Raw genomic sequence first — 15,230 nt, forward strand, 5'->3', positions numbered from 1 at the left:
TAACATCATCCTATTTGGTTCAGCATTCAATTAATTCACCCCTAAAAAACTGCTAGATTTATGGCAATGCCACACCAATATGGCCTGAAGGACAGAGGATCCCTGCCCCTGCTCAGAAAATGTTTAAATGCTACTCTCTATACAGTGACATCAACTCATCTGGAGCCCAGATGAATGTGGGGTTTTTTAGGTTTTTTGCTTTTTTTCTTTTGCAAGGCAAACAGGGTTAAGTGGCTTGCCCAAGGCCACACAGCTAGGTAATTATTAAATGTCTGAGACCAGATTTGAACCCAGGTATTGCTGACTCCAGGGCCGGTGCTTTATCCACTACGCCACCTAGCCCCCCAGATGAATGTTTTAATTGAAGATTCCCAAGTAATAGGAAAAATGGAACCAATGACTTTTAACTAAAACAGTTACCAAAGCAGATCTTCATTTTCACTAGTTATCAGAATTTCCAGCAAAGGGATCTTTTAAAAAGGCAGAAGAGGAAAAGTCCAGGATTGTAGAAAGTGTAGAAAGAAACTTGATTAAGAATAAGTATGTATGTATTTATTTAAGAATTAGAGATAGTATTTAGACATTGCTAAGATAAGAGAGATTAGCAAGCTAGCCAGCAAGTTTACTAGGCCCTCTCCTTGAAGAAATATTTCTTTCCTCTTTTGGGAGATAAAGTTAGAGATTTTTCATGATTTTCAAGATTAATATCACAAAAACTTATTGTTCTTATGGATTTTGGAAAGTTCTGGAATCACATAGTCTGTAGAGAACTGAACAATTTACAATGCATTAATATCATTTTTGAGAAATCAATCAGGTTTCGATTACATTAAATTAAAAAGCTTTTGCACAGACAAAAGATCAAAAGAAATGCAATAAACTGGGAAACAATCTTTACAACTAATGTTTCTGACAAAGGACTCATTTCTAAAATATACATAGAACTGAATCATTTTTTTTTAAAAAAAAAGCCATTCCCCAATTGGCAAATGGTCAAAGGATATACAAAGGCAATTTACAGGTGAGGAGGTCAAAGCAATCCATAGTCATATGAAAAATTGCTCTAAATCATTACTTATTAGAGAAATGTGAATTAAAGCTTCTCTGAGGTACCACCTCACACCTCTCAGACTGGCCAATACCCAGTCCCTGGGTATTCTCCACTATTTCTTCTGATTGTTGCAGTCAATGTCAGCAAGTCTAAAGTGTACAGCTTCTTTTACTCCTAAGTCTTCTCTCCATCTCCCTGGTAATAAAGGTCATGATGGTTACAGGTATAGGTGATCATAGACTAAGCACACCCCCAAAAACCCCATATAGTTAAGCCATTAAGAAAGAATAACAATCATTATTGGAAGGGTTGTGGAAAATCTGGGACACTATTATACTGTTGGTGAAGCTGTGAACTCATCCAACCTTTCTGGAGAGCAATTTGGAACTACACCCAAAAGGCAACAAAAATGTGCATACCCTTTGATCCAGCCATACCACTACTGGGTATATATCCTGAAGAGATGATGAAAAAGGGTAAAAACATCACTTATACAAAAATATTCATAGCAGCCCTGTTTGTGGTGGCAAAGAATTGGAAATCAAGTAAATGTCCTTCAATTGGGGAATGACTTAGCAAACTGTGGTATATGTATGTCATGGAACACTATTGTTCTATTAGAAACTAGGAGGGATGGGAATTCAGGGAAGCCTGGAGGGATTTGTATGAGCTGATACTGAGTGAGATGAGCAGAACCAGAAAAACACTGTAACACCCTAACAGCAACATGGGGGCAATGATCAACTTTGATGGACTCATTCATTCCAACAGTGCAGCAATCAGGGACAATTTGGGGCTGTCTGCAATGGAGAATATCATCTGTATCCAGAGAAAGAACTGTGGAGTTTGAACAAAGACCAAGGATTATTAATTTTAATTTAGAAAAAAAACTGATATCTTATTGTCTGATCTTGCTAACTCTTACACTTTATGTTTCTTCCTTAAGGATATGATTTCTCTCTCATCACATTCAATTTGTATCAATGTATACCATGGAAAAATGTAAAGACAGACAAATTGCCTTCTGTTGGGGGTGGGGGGAGGGAAGTAAGATTGGGGGAAAATTGTAAAACTCAAAATAAATAAAATCTTTATTTAAAAAAACAAAAAAAAGAAATCAATCAGGAACAATTATTATTCAGGCTCAGTACATCTATTGTCTGGATAGTAATTGAAGATAGCATGCCTTTGCAGCTAGGATATCACAAGAGATAAATTTTCTCTACTGACTTTTGTTGGCAACCAGCATGGAATGTCCAGACTGGCAGATGAATGGAATAATTTTTCATGTAGCTCATTTGGAGATACATTCACCTGAGTTAATGTTATTAGATTGACAATGGGGATTGTTTCATGGTTACAAGATTGCTTTGTGTTAGTACCATGTTTATAAATTTGTTGCACTGAAATTTTGGAAGTTAGTCTATAGAAGGACAGTTTAGTTTTGGAATGAGGCTTGGTGTGATGTCTTTGTAGTATTAAGAGGTTAGAATCACTTCAATCTTAATTTCATCACTGATTTATTAATTAGTTAATTGTTAATTAATTTGCACAATAGAGACAATTGTCTTGAAGACAGGGTGTTCTTTCCCTTGTTAACCTTTGTCCTGAGTATTAAAATATACATAAATATATATACATATATATGTATATTTTATATATGTGTTTTTCTAATCAAAGTATTCATTTGAATTAGAAAATAGTACAGCAGACATTGGAACATTGGTGATACTAATTGAGAATATAGTTTGAAAATAGTACATTCTACAGTACAAAATAATTTGAAAATAATTGGATTGTAATCAAAATATGCAATAGATTGTCTAACTAGGTGGCACAATGGATAGAATACTGAGCCTGGAGTCAAAAAGGCTCTTCCTGAGTTCAAATTTGGTCTCAGACACTTACTAAGCTATGTAATGCTAGACAAGTCATTTAATTCTGTTTGCCTCAGTTTCCTCATCTGTCAAATGAGCAGAAATCTGAAATCCTTGCCAAGAAAATCCCCATTGGATCCCAAAGAACAGGACATGATTGAAAATGACTGAAGAGAGGCAGCTAGGTAGAGCAGTGGATAGAGCATCGGCCCTGGAATTAGGAGGACCTGCCTCCAAATCCATTCTCAGACATTTAATAATTACCTAGCCATGTGAACTTAGCCTAGACACAACCCCACTGCCTTTCCAAACCCCGGAAAAAATGACTGAATAAAAGTAAAATCAGTGCAAAAGATCACTGGGAATAACATGAAACAATGTAGTTCAAAGAACACTGGAATTAGGGGTCCTGCCAACTGGGTGACCCCAAAGATGACTCCCACCTCAACTTCTTTCTCTCTAAAATGGGAATATATTAATATTTTTCCCACCCTCCTCACAAGGTCGGTATATCACCCCTAGATAGATGAAATTCTCCTTTACATTTCTCTGCATTCTTTCCAGTTGGTGAATTAGAGAGGTAAGAAGAAATGTTTAGAAGTAAACATGTTGTAAGATGGCAAATGATGACAAAGTGATAAAAATTCCAAGAGACAGTCAGGCTAGACAACCATTTGACCCATTGTAGCAAGGTCTACAACGAGACTGGAATGAAGCCACACTAATGGAATGGGAGCTTGGGCTTTTGTGTGTAGATATATAATTTTGTGTGTGGATCCTGCCCCTAGACTGCTTTTTAGATCTTACCCTGAGAAAAAGACAACTGGTCTATCATTCCTTTCCCTTCTGTTTTGTCTTCAGAAATGGAAAGACTTCAAAGAGACTGAAAGATCCAGGTGAGGCAAAGAGCCCAGAACATCTGGTAACTCCTATCAGAGCGACTGAGCTACTGTGCAGGCAGCTTGAGCTGGACCCCATATAGTTAAGCCAGGACAGATCCTAGAGAGCTCTGGTGGTTGTAGTGAAAATCCTGAGTGGGGGTGGAGAAGAAAAGGGGAATCAAAGGGCTGGGGATGTAAGAGGGAGCAGCAGGGGGGCAACTAGGTGGCACAGTGGATAGAGTACCAGCCCTGGAGTCAGGAGGACCTGAGTTCAAATCTGACCTCAGACACTTAATAATTGCCTAGCTGTGTGGCCTTGGGCAAGTAACTTAATCCCATTTGCCTGCAAAATCCTAAAAAAAAAAAAAAAAAGAGGGAGCAGCAGGGAGCAGCAATTGAAGATCAGATCAGCGGGACCTGAAGAGGACTGGCAGTTACTGTGGAACACTAATAATGATGCCACCAGGATTGGCTAGCCCTAGTCCCTGGGTATTCTCCACTATTTCTTCTGATTGTTGCAGTCAATGTCAGCAAGTCTAAAGTGTACAGCTTCTTTTACTCCTAAGTCTTCTCTCCATCTTCCTGGTAATAAAGGTCATGATGGTTACAGGTATAGGTGATCATAGGCTAAGCACACCCCAAAATAGCTCTTAGCAAGCATCTTACAAGTTTTCTTTCTACAGCAAAAAATGTTTGTATTGACAATATGGATTGCTTGAGAAATGATAGGAAATACTTGGGGAAAGGAGAATTAGGGTTGGACAAGCCCTAGTAAGGTTGATGCCATTACAAAGTCAGCTTTAAAAAGTTATATGAAAAAAATAGTTGTTAGATCAAAAGGAATTTCTCAACTGTGGGGTGCTGGTAAGTCAAGCATATTTCAATGATTTGAACATTTTAGAACAATATTACATTTTCATTCCTCTAGGGTAGTGGTTCTTAATTTGGGTCCATTGATGACTTGGATAGATTTCAGGAGAATCTATAAACATAGATAAGGAATATATATATATATACATATATATATATATATGTACATATATGTGTATATATACGCATATGTACATGTCACTAACATCTGATATCTAAGTGCTAAATTTAATTTTGATTTAATTATGATTAATTTATGATTAACTTTCATTATGATTAACTTATTAAAAATTGATTTTATCAGACTATCAAAGGGGTTCATAATAGAAAGTCAGACAGAGAAAGTTAAAAACACCTGCTCCAGATTAATATTGAATATATAATATATTGAATATAATATAATATTGAATATATATCTCTGGAGCCCTGTGCTGAGCCATCTCAAAGGGCAGGCTTGGGTGCCCTCTGGTGAGCAATGAGAACACTCCACCCTGTGGAATGCTGTCTTTGAAAGTATCATCCCCTGGTGGTCAAAATATGTATTACACTGTAAGCCTGTCAATTAGTGATTAATTAAATGACATTGACTTTTCTGTGGATGGTAGAAAGCAAAGCAATGAGCCAGGTGGGAGCTGGTTTTTGATCTAGCAGCAACACAACTGCCCTACCTTCCTGAGAGATCTCTGGTCTGAGGTCACCTTGCCTTCCTTTCTCCCCCTCTCTGACATCCTGGGCTTGGGGTCTGTGGCCCCCTGAGACTTCAGGATGTTGTATTTGTCTGGGCACAGTGAGTTCGGAAGCAGCTCCATCCCCAGCCTTCTCAACCATAGATTCCTGGGGCCTTTGAGTTCCTCTGACACTCAGCTAAGGATGCACACATTCTCAATTGAGGTGTGTGTGTGTGGGGGGGTGACACTATGAGATGCTGGGAGGAGGAGGAGTGAGTGCCAGCTCTCCTTTGCCAGGGGCTTCCAGTTCCTTTTTCAGTCCAGACTATGAAACCCTGGCACTTTCCCCAGGGAAGAGTAATCATCATCACTGCTCCTGTTGCTAGCAATATTAACAGCCACCTTATCCTTCCCTTGAACATTGAACAGACAGAAAGGAGGAGTTTCAATACTGTGTTCATTATTCTATTTTTTTTTGTGTGGTAAATAATCTAAATTGTAATTTCAATGTGCCTTCCTTTTGGCTAACCCAAAGTTGAAATGGAGATGAGAAGCTTTCATTCACAAACTTTTATTAAATCCCAGTCCCAGGTGAATGAGACATGACAGATTTTGAAGTTTTTCTGGATAACACTTTGGAGGAGGCAGGGGATAACATTTGAGCCATAGTTGTAATATATTTATGAAATATTAAATGTGACTTAGGGGCGGGCAAGTAGGTGGTACAGTGGAGAGAGTATTAGACCTGTCAACTTCCTGAGTTCAAATCTAACCTCACATGCTTCCAAGTGATATGGTCCAAGTCATTGCAAAACCCTGTCTGCCTTGGTTTTCTCATCTGCAAAATGAGCTAGGGAAGGAAATGGCAAAACACTCCAGTGTCTCTGCCAAGAAAACCCCAAATGGGGTCATAAAGAGTTGGACATGACTGAAAAATGACTGAACCCAACTGTGACTATGTGTAAAACCATAGACCAAGAGAGAATATGGGCCAATATAAATGGCCAGGGTGGGATGGCTATATTTGTTTTGGGGCTTTTTTGGGGGGGGTGTTGTGAGACAATGGGGTTAAATGACTTGCCCAAGGTCACACAGATGGGTAATCATTAAGTGTCAGAGGCTGGATTGGAACTCAGGTCTTCCTGACTCCAGGTCAGTGCACCATCTAGAACTCTGGATGGTTATATTTTTTAAAGATAGGACAACTTTCTAACTTTCCTACCAGAAAGCTGGGACAAACTTCTTCTACCTACCCTTAGTGATAGTGACTAACTTCATCTCTACATGAAGATTTAATGAGACAATCAACTTGAAAAAAAGAGAAATGAGAGCTATATTTAATTATTAGGACAATAGTGACTGGCTTGTTTGTCTTTTACCCTCAGTTCCTGAGAACTCTCCTAGGTCCCAATTAAAATGGATTGAGGGGGCAGAAAATATTTCAAAGTTCAAGGATTTGGAGCCAAAAGAACTGTCTAGTCATCCTTTCTGCCTTTCTCCTGTAGACTTAAAATGTATTTCTTTGCCACTCATAATTTCCAGCTCCTTTCCAAGGTTCAGTTCAATAGCTTCCTCCTATAATAAACTTTCTGATTCCCGGTTCACATTTTCTTTAAATGCTGCTGTGTTTACCTATCTATAAACAAAGTCCCTGAAGAAGAATGTAGGTTCCTTGAGGACAGAGAGACATTTTTATATTTCTATACTCAGTACCATGTGACATGCCTGTCACATGGACATTTAATACATGCTTGTTGATTGATCATCTAGTCCAATCCTCTTCACTTTTTTTTAAGGTTTTTGCAAGGCAATGGGGTTAAGTGGCTTGCCCAAGGCCACACAGCTAGGTAATTATTAAGTATCTGAGGTCGGATTTGAACTCAGGTCCCCCTGACTCCAGGGCCAGTGCTCTATCCACTGTGCCACGTAGCCACCCCCCTCTTTCCTTTTCTGAGGAGGAAACTGAGTTTCAGAGAAAGGCAGATAGGGGCTATACCCCTAGAAAAGGGGCTTCTTTGCCATCATATGCACTTTGCTGAGCTGCAGCCAATTGCTTCCTAATCATGACTTTGCTCCATCAGACCATCAATCAATCAATCAATCAACATGTCTTAAAAGCCTTCTAAAAAAAGCCTTCTCTGGGGATATAGACACAAAATAAACCTAATTCCTGCTTTCAAGGGAGCTATATTCTACTAACTAGATGGATACAGTACATCATTGAGTAGTGGCCAGGGAAGGGAGCCTTGAATTAGCCAGTCATAGCAATGGGAGTTGACTAAAGGAACAGTACTTTCATTTTTTTTTCAAGTAGCCATAGTAGTACTGATTTGATGATTATTCCCTGAAAAGGAAGTGGAAAACTGGATATGCAGCAAATTGTACATTCTTGGGAGTTTAGATACACAAACTTGACTTTTGACCTGCCACTGAACTTGGATGACTTAGAGTGAAGCTGATGACTTTGCGTAATGCCACCTCACTTAAATCAAGTCAAACTGTCACCTGTGATGTCATTGGTCCTCTTCAAAAACAAAGGGCATACAAGGGGGCACAAACTACCAGGCAGGTGACAAGATGCTCCCCCAGCCACCTCCACTGGGGAGTCCACTTCAGTCTCCCTCTTTAGCTTCTGTTCCAAACTGCCACATTGGCAGCTTCTTCATCTGTACAATGAGGCTAAATTACTCAATGAGGCCAGCTCTCAATCTCATGGGATTATTAAAGGAATGAGCTACTTTTAAACCTATTGAAATAAATGGAAGCTATGATTTTTATCATTAACAATATTATTAATCCAATGCTGCTCTGGATCCTTTATTAAGAGTTTATACAGGGGCGGCTAGGTGGTGCAGTGAATAGAGCACTGGCCTTGGAGTCAGGAGTACCTGGGTTCAAATCCGACCTCAGAAACTTAATAATTACTGAGCTGTGTGGTCTTGGGCAAGCCACTTAACCCCATTGCCTTGAAAAATCTAAAAAAAAAAAAAAAGTTTATACAAAAGAAGTCGTAACAACCCCAGGCTCCAAGCCTCAACTGAGCAGGAATTTAGGAGGCTGGGTGCCCCAGCCTGAGCATTCTCTTATCCCAATGATCTCATTCCTTGGTATGGCAGCCAGGATGGGACAATAGTTGGTTCCATCAGAAATCTAGAGGAGACAAGATAAGAAATAAGTTGATATAAAGAGGCTCCAGAGATGGAGAGGGAGCAATCCTGGGCTCCCCCTTTATCCTCTCCCCTTCTGCCTTTCTGTTCGCCCTTAGAACATACCCTCCTCCTCTTCACCCTTATCTTGTACTACTTCATAGAATGCTTCCAGCTCCCCAGAGCACTCTGAAAATTCATCGTCTTCTGGGGTCTCTGCTTCTGGCTCTTCCAGAATCTCATTTCCTGACTCATTTTCTACGATTTGTGATCCTGGTTTTGGATACGTTGGAAAGATTTGGCATTCATCAGGTTCGTCGACCTGGGATTGCTCTCCATCTCTTGTCTCATTCTCGTCTTCAGGGGTAGGGACTCCAGTGGCTGAGCCATGACTCTTCTTATGCTGAAAGTTATGTCCTGGGTAGGAAAGGAGATGGAAGAAGAGAAAAAGGAAGTGATACAATTCTAGTCTATCAGTTCCCTTCCCATGCAAGAATCTCTCATTGTACCCCTTTCCGCAACCCTTGTTGAAAGCATATCAGAATATGAAATATTCTTTAGATCAATGGATAGGATAAAGTGCCAGCCTGGAATTATGAAAACATCCTTCCTCAGAACAAATAGTACAAATCCTGCCTCAGAAATTTACCAGCTGTTTGACCCTGGGTAGGTCACCTTTCAGCCTCACCTTCCTCCTCTGTGGAATGTTGGTAATAATAGCCCTATCTCACAAGGTTGTTGTGACCAACAAATGATATCATTTTTTTTTTAGGTTTTTGTAAGGCAAATGGGGTTAAGTGGCTTGCCCAAGGCCACACAGCTAGGTAATTATTAAGTGTCTGAGACCAGATTTGAACCCAGGCACTCCTGACTCCAAGGCCAGTGCTTTATCCACTACGCCACCTAGCTGCCCTGAGATCATTTTTCTAAAAACTCTTTGCAAATCTTTAAACTTAAGGCATGTTAATTTAAACTAGAATATTAGAGCTGAAAGGGACCTTCAGGCATTAAATGACAGAAAATAGGATACTGTGGAAAGGATTTGAGAGAACAGGTTGTTAAGAGGAAAAAAAGGTCTTAAAACATATAATGTAAGAACATTGAACAAAGAATGTTGGGCCTGGAAAGTTCTTTCACTTTATAATTAAGGCCAGAGAAGAGGAGTTTGCTTAAGGCAAATTTATAAAAGTATCAGGACTAGGATTCAGGTCTCATAGGATTGTGGAATTTTGAAAGAGCCTGAGATTTAGGAACAGGTGTGACATCTGATCCACATTCTTCATCTCAGAAATGAGGAAACTGAAGTCCAAAGAATTATCAAGAAAGTTAGTAGAACCAACATTTGAATCCAGGTCTTCTGACTGCAAACCAAGCTTTCTTTCCACTATTTATTTGTATCAACAGCTTTCCTCTCTGTATTATAAGGACCTTGAAAGCAAGGTCTCATTTCCTTTATATGTTGTCTTCCAGAGCACAGCATCCAATGGGCACTCAACTGGAAGCCTTTCCTTGTGTTTGTTGAATGAATAAATGTTGGATGGTGGCTACTCTATTTGATCCTCTCATCTTTATATAACCTCCAGCCCCTTTAGAAGGGGACTTCCACTCTAATAGGAGTTCTTCCACAAAGAGAAAATAGAAATATCAGCAATCACAGTTATTGAGAAGCAGAATAATGTTAAAGTAATTTACTCTTAAGACATCTTCTCTAACCTCTAACTGAAATTTAGCATTTCCTTGAATTTTGAATTCTGAGAAAGGGGTCCACAGATTTCAGCAGACTGCCAAAAGGATCTGGTTTAAAAAACCCTCACTTTACAGTAAGGGAGGCTAAAAAGAGCAAAGCGATCATGATGAACAGACTTTCAAACTACACATCTTGTTCCTTGGGCAGTTGGGCAGGGGAAATCATAAAGTGGTAAAAGATCTTCCTATATGTGTAACTAAACCAGGAAGACCCAAGACTATGACATCCCCGGTCTTAAGTCATTAAGGGTTAGGTTGGGCTGGCTAGTAATCATGGTGGGCTAGAAAGCCCCAACCTTGTCTGCTAGCCTGGTTCATGGTATAGAAAAAAGAGTCCATGCTGTTCTCTCTGACTCAGTCTCCTATCATAACTTTGTGCTTTTTGAGTATATACTCAAGGTCTACTGGAGGATAGGTCCTCATCCCTTTCTCCATCTCTCACTTCCTTGCTCTTCCTTCTACCCTCTTGCCTACTGTGCTGTCTTGAGACCCTGCTTACCCAGTGGTTGAATCTTTCAGTTCCAAGAAGTATCATTGGGATTGTAAGGATGGATCTCAGATGCATAACTCAGCAATTCATGGCAAGCTCCCTCACCCTTCTTCTTGGCTAACAGAAGCAATTCTTGCATCTTGTACTCAGGATCATCCATGACATCCAGGGAATTATATTCACTCATTGTGATGAAGCCTTGAGTCTATTTTTTTAGGCAAATAGGGCTAAGTGATTTGCCCAAGGCCACACAGCTAGGTAATTATTAAGTGTCTGAGGTCATATTTGAACTCAGGTCCTCCTGACTGCAGGACTGGTGCTCTATCCATTGCACCACCTAGCCACCCAAGCCTTGAGTCTTAAGACAGTCCATTAGCATGCCAGAATTATTTTTGAGGCCAGTCACCAGTTGTTCCTGTCTCTGTTGGATCAACTCTAAAGGCTTTTCCTGGATGTTGCCCATTTTGAGTGAAGAGGAGTATAGAGAGAACAGTCACCACCCCATCCTCACAGACATTTAGTCTCCCATCCCCACTCAACTTTTCATTCTCTCATATAGCCTACTACTTCCCAAGGCCCAGTTTCCAGATCTGTTTTTTGTTTTTTGTTTTTTGTTTTTTGTTTTTTAGGTTTTTGCAAGGCAAATGGGGTTAAGTGGCTTGCCCAAGGCCACACGGCTAGGTAATTATTGTGTCTGAGACCGGATTTGAACCCAGGTACTCCTGACTCCAAGGCCGGTGCTCTATCCACTATGCCACCTAGCCACCCCGCAGTTTCCAGATCTGTAAAATGTGGGTGTGAATAACTCTGCTTATCTCAGAGTTAGTGTGAGGATGAAATGGAAGAAAATAAATTTTTGTACTTGAATATTCTACTAAATTATATATGAATACTGGACTAAAATACAATATTCATGTGATTTGTGAATATTATTAGCTCCTCACTTAGCAACCATTCTCTCTCTAGTCCAAATCTTCCCCATGAAGAAAAAGCAAAGACCACACAGTCCCTGCCCCAAAGCATCCTTCCAATTATTTCTTCTTCCATGAGACTTTCACAATTCCCTAGAAAATGTGATTTCTTCTCCAGCCCTTGACTTTCCAGGCAAATCCTCCTTCCTTCAATTCATCTCAGGTGGAGATAACCAGTGATGTCTCTGAATCTTTGCTAACTTAGGACTATAAGATTTAAAATGAGAAGAGGCCTTGGTGGAGCATCTAGTTGACCTCTTTCATTTTACACAAAGAACACTTTTGACCATGTTAAACTTCTTTAATTCAGTATATTCAGGATCTGTGACTTCACAGCTATGACCATTTCCTCTTCTGATGCAGATCATATCATCCAAAGACTTTACTTAAATGTCTTTGACTTTTTTCAGTCAAAGAAATGCATCAGGGGCAACTAGGTGGCACAGTGGATAGAGCACCGGCCCTGGAGTCAGGAGTACCTGAGTTCAAATCCGGCCTCAGACACTTAATAATAATTACCTAGCCGTGCGGCCTTTGGCAAGCTACTTAACCCCATTTGCCTTGCAAAAACCTAAAAAAATAAAAAAGAAATAAAAAAAGACATGCATCAGTTGCAGAACTCTGCCTTATGTAGGATAGAGTCTCCTGTCCCTTCCAGTAGTCAGAACTTTCCTCTTCCCATCTATTCTTTATCAGTCTTGTATATGCCCCAGGTCTCTATAGCAGATGTGTCTGCATATGCACAACATATACTCACATACACACACATGTTTCCATTGTCTCAAGGTCCTCCCCTCCATCAACTTTCCCTCACCCTACCCCTATCTAAAATCCCCTAGGTCTGTCTTATTATCACTATGGTGCTCCTCTGATGGCTAAAGATGTGGAGGTTATTAGTTACCTGTTTTCTGAATACAACAGTTGGGTTCTCAGGGTAATCGGCTATCCCCTCTCTAACCACAAGAGGCTTGTTTCCTATACCCCCCATTAGAATGCTATGTCTGGGGCCTAATGAGATGGGAGATTTCCAGTACCTAACTGTGATGTCTGAGCATACCTATGTGGAAGGTCTTTTGGCATCCAGGTAATTTTTCCTTAGCCTAGGGCCTTGTTCCTTCCAAGTCTTCCCTGTAGAGGTGTCCTCTCACCCCTCCAGGTTTTGTTTCCCCAAGTCTTCTTACCATATCTGACCTCCCCCCTTCCCTGAAAAAAGAAATCCTAAATTTGACCTAAGCATCAAAATTTCCAGTTTCCAATTCAAATCCTCTTCTATAAAACAAGTCTTTGCCTGGTTTGTGCCTCAGTTTCTCCTCTGTTGATAGAGAGAGGATGATTCACCACTAAGTTATCAGGACCTAAGAACCCCCTCCCCACTCCCTCACCCTGAGTTGGCCTTGCTCAGAGGAAAGGAGAGATGGAAAGGGAGAGTGTCTCCCAGCTCACTCACCTGTGTGGATGCCTCTGGCTCAGAAGGGAGATGACTGTGCAGAAAGTCTGAAGTGGAGGAGAGGGACAGGGAGAGGGTGGAGAGGGAGTCCTGGGTGGGGGAACTTCTGCAGCTGCCCTGGGGAGAGGGAGGGGCACTGGCAATGGGCCCAAAACTGTGGAAATGAAGTGGGTCAGCCCCCTCCCTCTCTTGTGCAATGGCAGGGAAGGCATAAGGGACAGAGTTGGATGTCCAGAGACCTCTTCCTTTACCTTATCAAAAATATTATCTTTTTGTTTTCACTCGCTGGGGGATGGGGGTGGAAGGGGTGGATGGAAATACTCATATTTGACAGGCTCCCAACCTCCACCTTTTTTGGCGGTTTCTCTTTATCTTCTGTACAGGTCCTGGTCCACCTGGTGGGGACCCAGCGTGTCCCTTCACCTCACTCGGCGGGGTCTTCGGGTGTCCCTGTTCGGGCGCCAGTTCTGTCCGGGGTCTTCTTCCCCGGACTCCCAAGTGAGCTCCTCAGTGGGCACTGCATCGGGCGTCCCCGGTTTCCCCCTCCCCGGGGATCAGCGAGGAGGGACTCAGGCAGACACGTCTTCAGGAGGCATATGTTTTATTAGGTGCAGAGGGATCCCCCGAATAGCTCAGGGCGCTGGATAATATAGGGAGTTATTTCCGGGCTGCCACCCCAATCCGCCCCGAGGGCACCCTACCACCCGATTGGAGCAAGCGACACAGGCCAACCAGGCGAAGCCACTGCTCCCCTTAAGGAGCCGTGTCTTCTCTGGGTTGGTCTGACCTCACTCCCGGGGAGGTCCTATCCACCCAGGCGGTCAGGGCCGACCCCCGACACACCTCAGAGATGGCCTTTATCAACTGCTATGTCCATTCAAGGAAATTCAGCACCTAGTGGCCAATTTCTTAGTGATGAGACAGCTGACAAATAAAGTGGTCAAGTGTGTATCAGGGCTGGGGACACATAGATCTATACCTTTCCTAACTGGATGGCTCTGGGACAAGTTAATTAATCTCATTGAACCTCAGCTTCCTCATCTGTAGGATGGAGGTGGGCCTGGTGTTCCTGCCCAATAGCCCTCTAATGCCCTTCCGTTCTCTCCTGGTCAGAACATGGGGTTGTGTTCTGCTCAGAAGGACAATGATGTTAACAGGTGTGGGTGATCTGGAATCTCCTGATTCCCAGTCAGATTACATCAGCCCAGAAAAGTTAAGAGGGGTGGGGGAGGAGAATGTCCCACCATGGCAATAGAGTCTTGTCTATCAAAACGGTTCTTCTGGAAAATGAAGATCATTAACAGGATCATCTTATGGCTACAAGAATAAAAGAAAGGGGTGGCTAGGTGTCGCAGTGGATAGAGCACCGGCACTGGAGTCAGGAGTACCTGAGTTTAAATCTGGCAAGCCACTTAGCCTCATTGCCTTGCAAAAACCAGAAAAGAAAAGAAAAGAAAAGAAAAGAAAAGAAAAGAAAAGAAAAGAAAAGAAAAGAAAAGAAAAGAAAAGAAAAGAAAAGAAAAGAAAAGAAAAGAAAAGAAAAGAAAAGAAAAGAAAAGAAAAGAAAAGAAAAGAAAAGAAAAGAATGAAAGGAAGCTCATCCCTGGGTGGTCAGACTTCTGAATACTCAATACTCCATCTCCCACCTCTTTACCTTTGTACTATCTGGGTTCCCTGACTGGCATGTTTTCCCTCCTCACTTCCATCTCTTGATTTCTCTTTCTTCCTTTAACATTCAGTTTGAATTCCATTCTATAGGAAGCCTTTCCCAAGCATAGCTGCTAGTACCTTCCTTATGAGATTACCTCTAATTTACCCTGTAGGCTTACAATCAGGAAATTTCATCCTCATGAGTTAAAATTCTACCTGAGATGCTTGTTAGCTATGTGATCATGTGCAAATCATTTTCCCCTGTTTGCCTCAGTCTCCTCCTCTGTCAAATGAGCTAGAGAAAGAAATGGCAAACCACTTCAGTATCTTTGACAAGAAAACCCCAATGCAATCATGAAGAATTGGACACAACTCAACAACGACAAATTAAGAAATTAGAATAGAAATATTTTATATGTCAAAAAACAGATTG

The sequence above is a fragment of the Macrotis lagotis genome, chromosome 1 (assembly GCF_037893015.1).
Source record: "Macrotis lagotis isolate mMagLag1 chromosome 1, bilby.v1.9.chrom.fasta, whole genome shotgun sequence".
NCBI classification, from domain to species: Eukaryota; Metazoa; Chordata; class Mammalia; order Peramelemorphia; family Peramelidae; genus Macrotis; species Macrotis lagotis.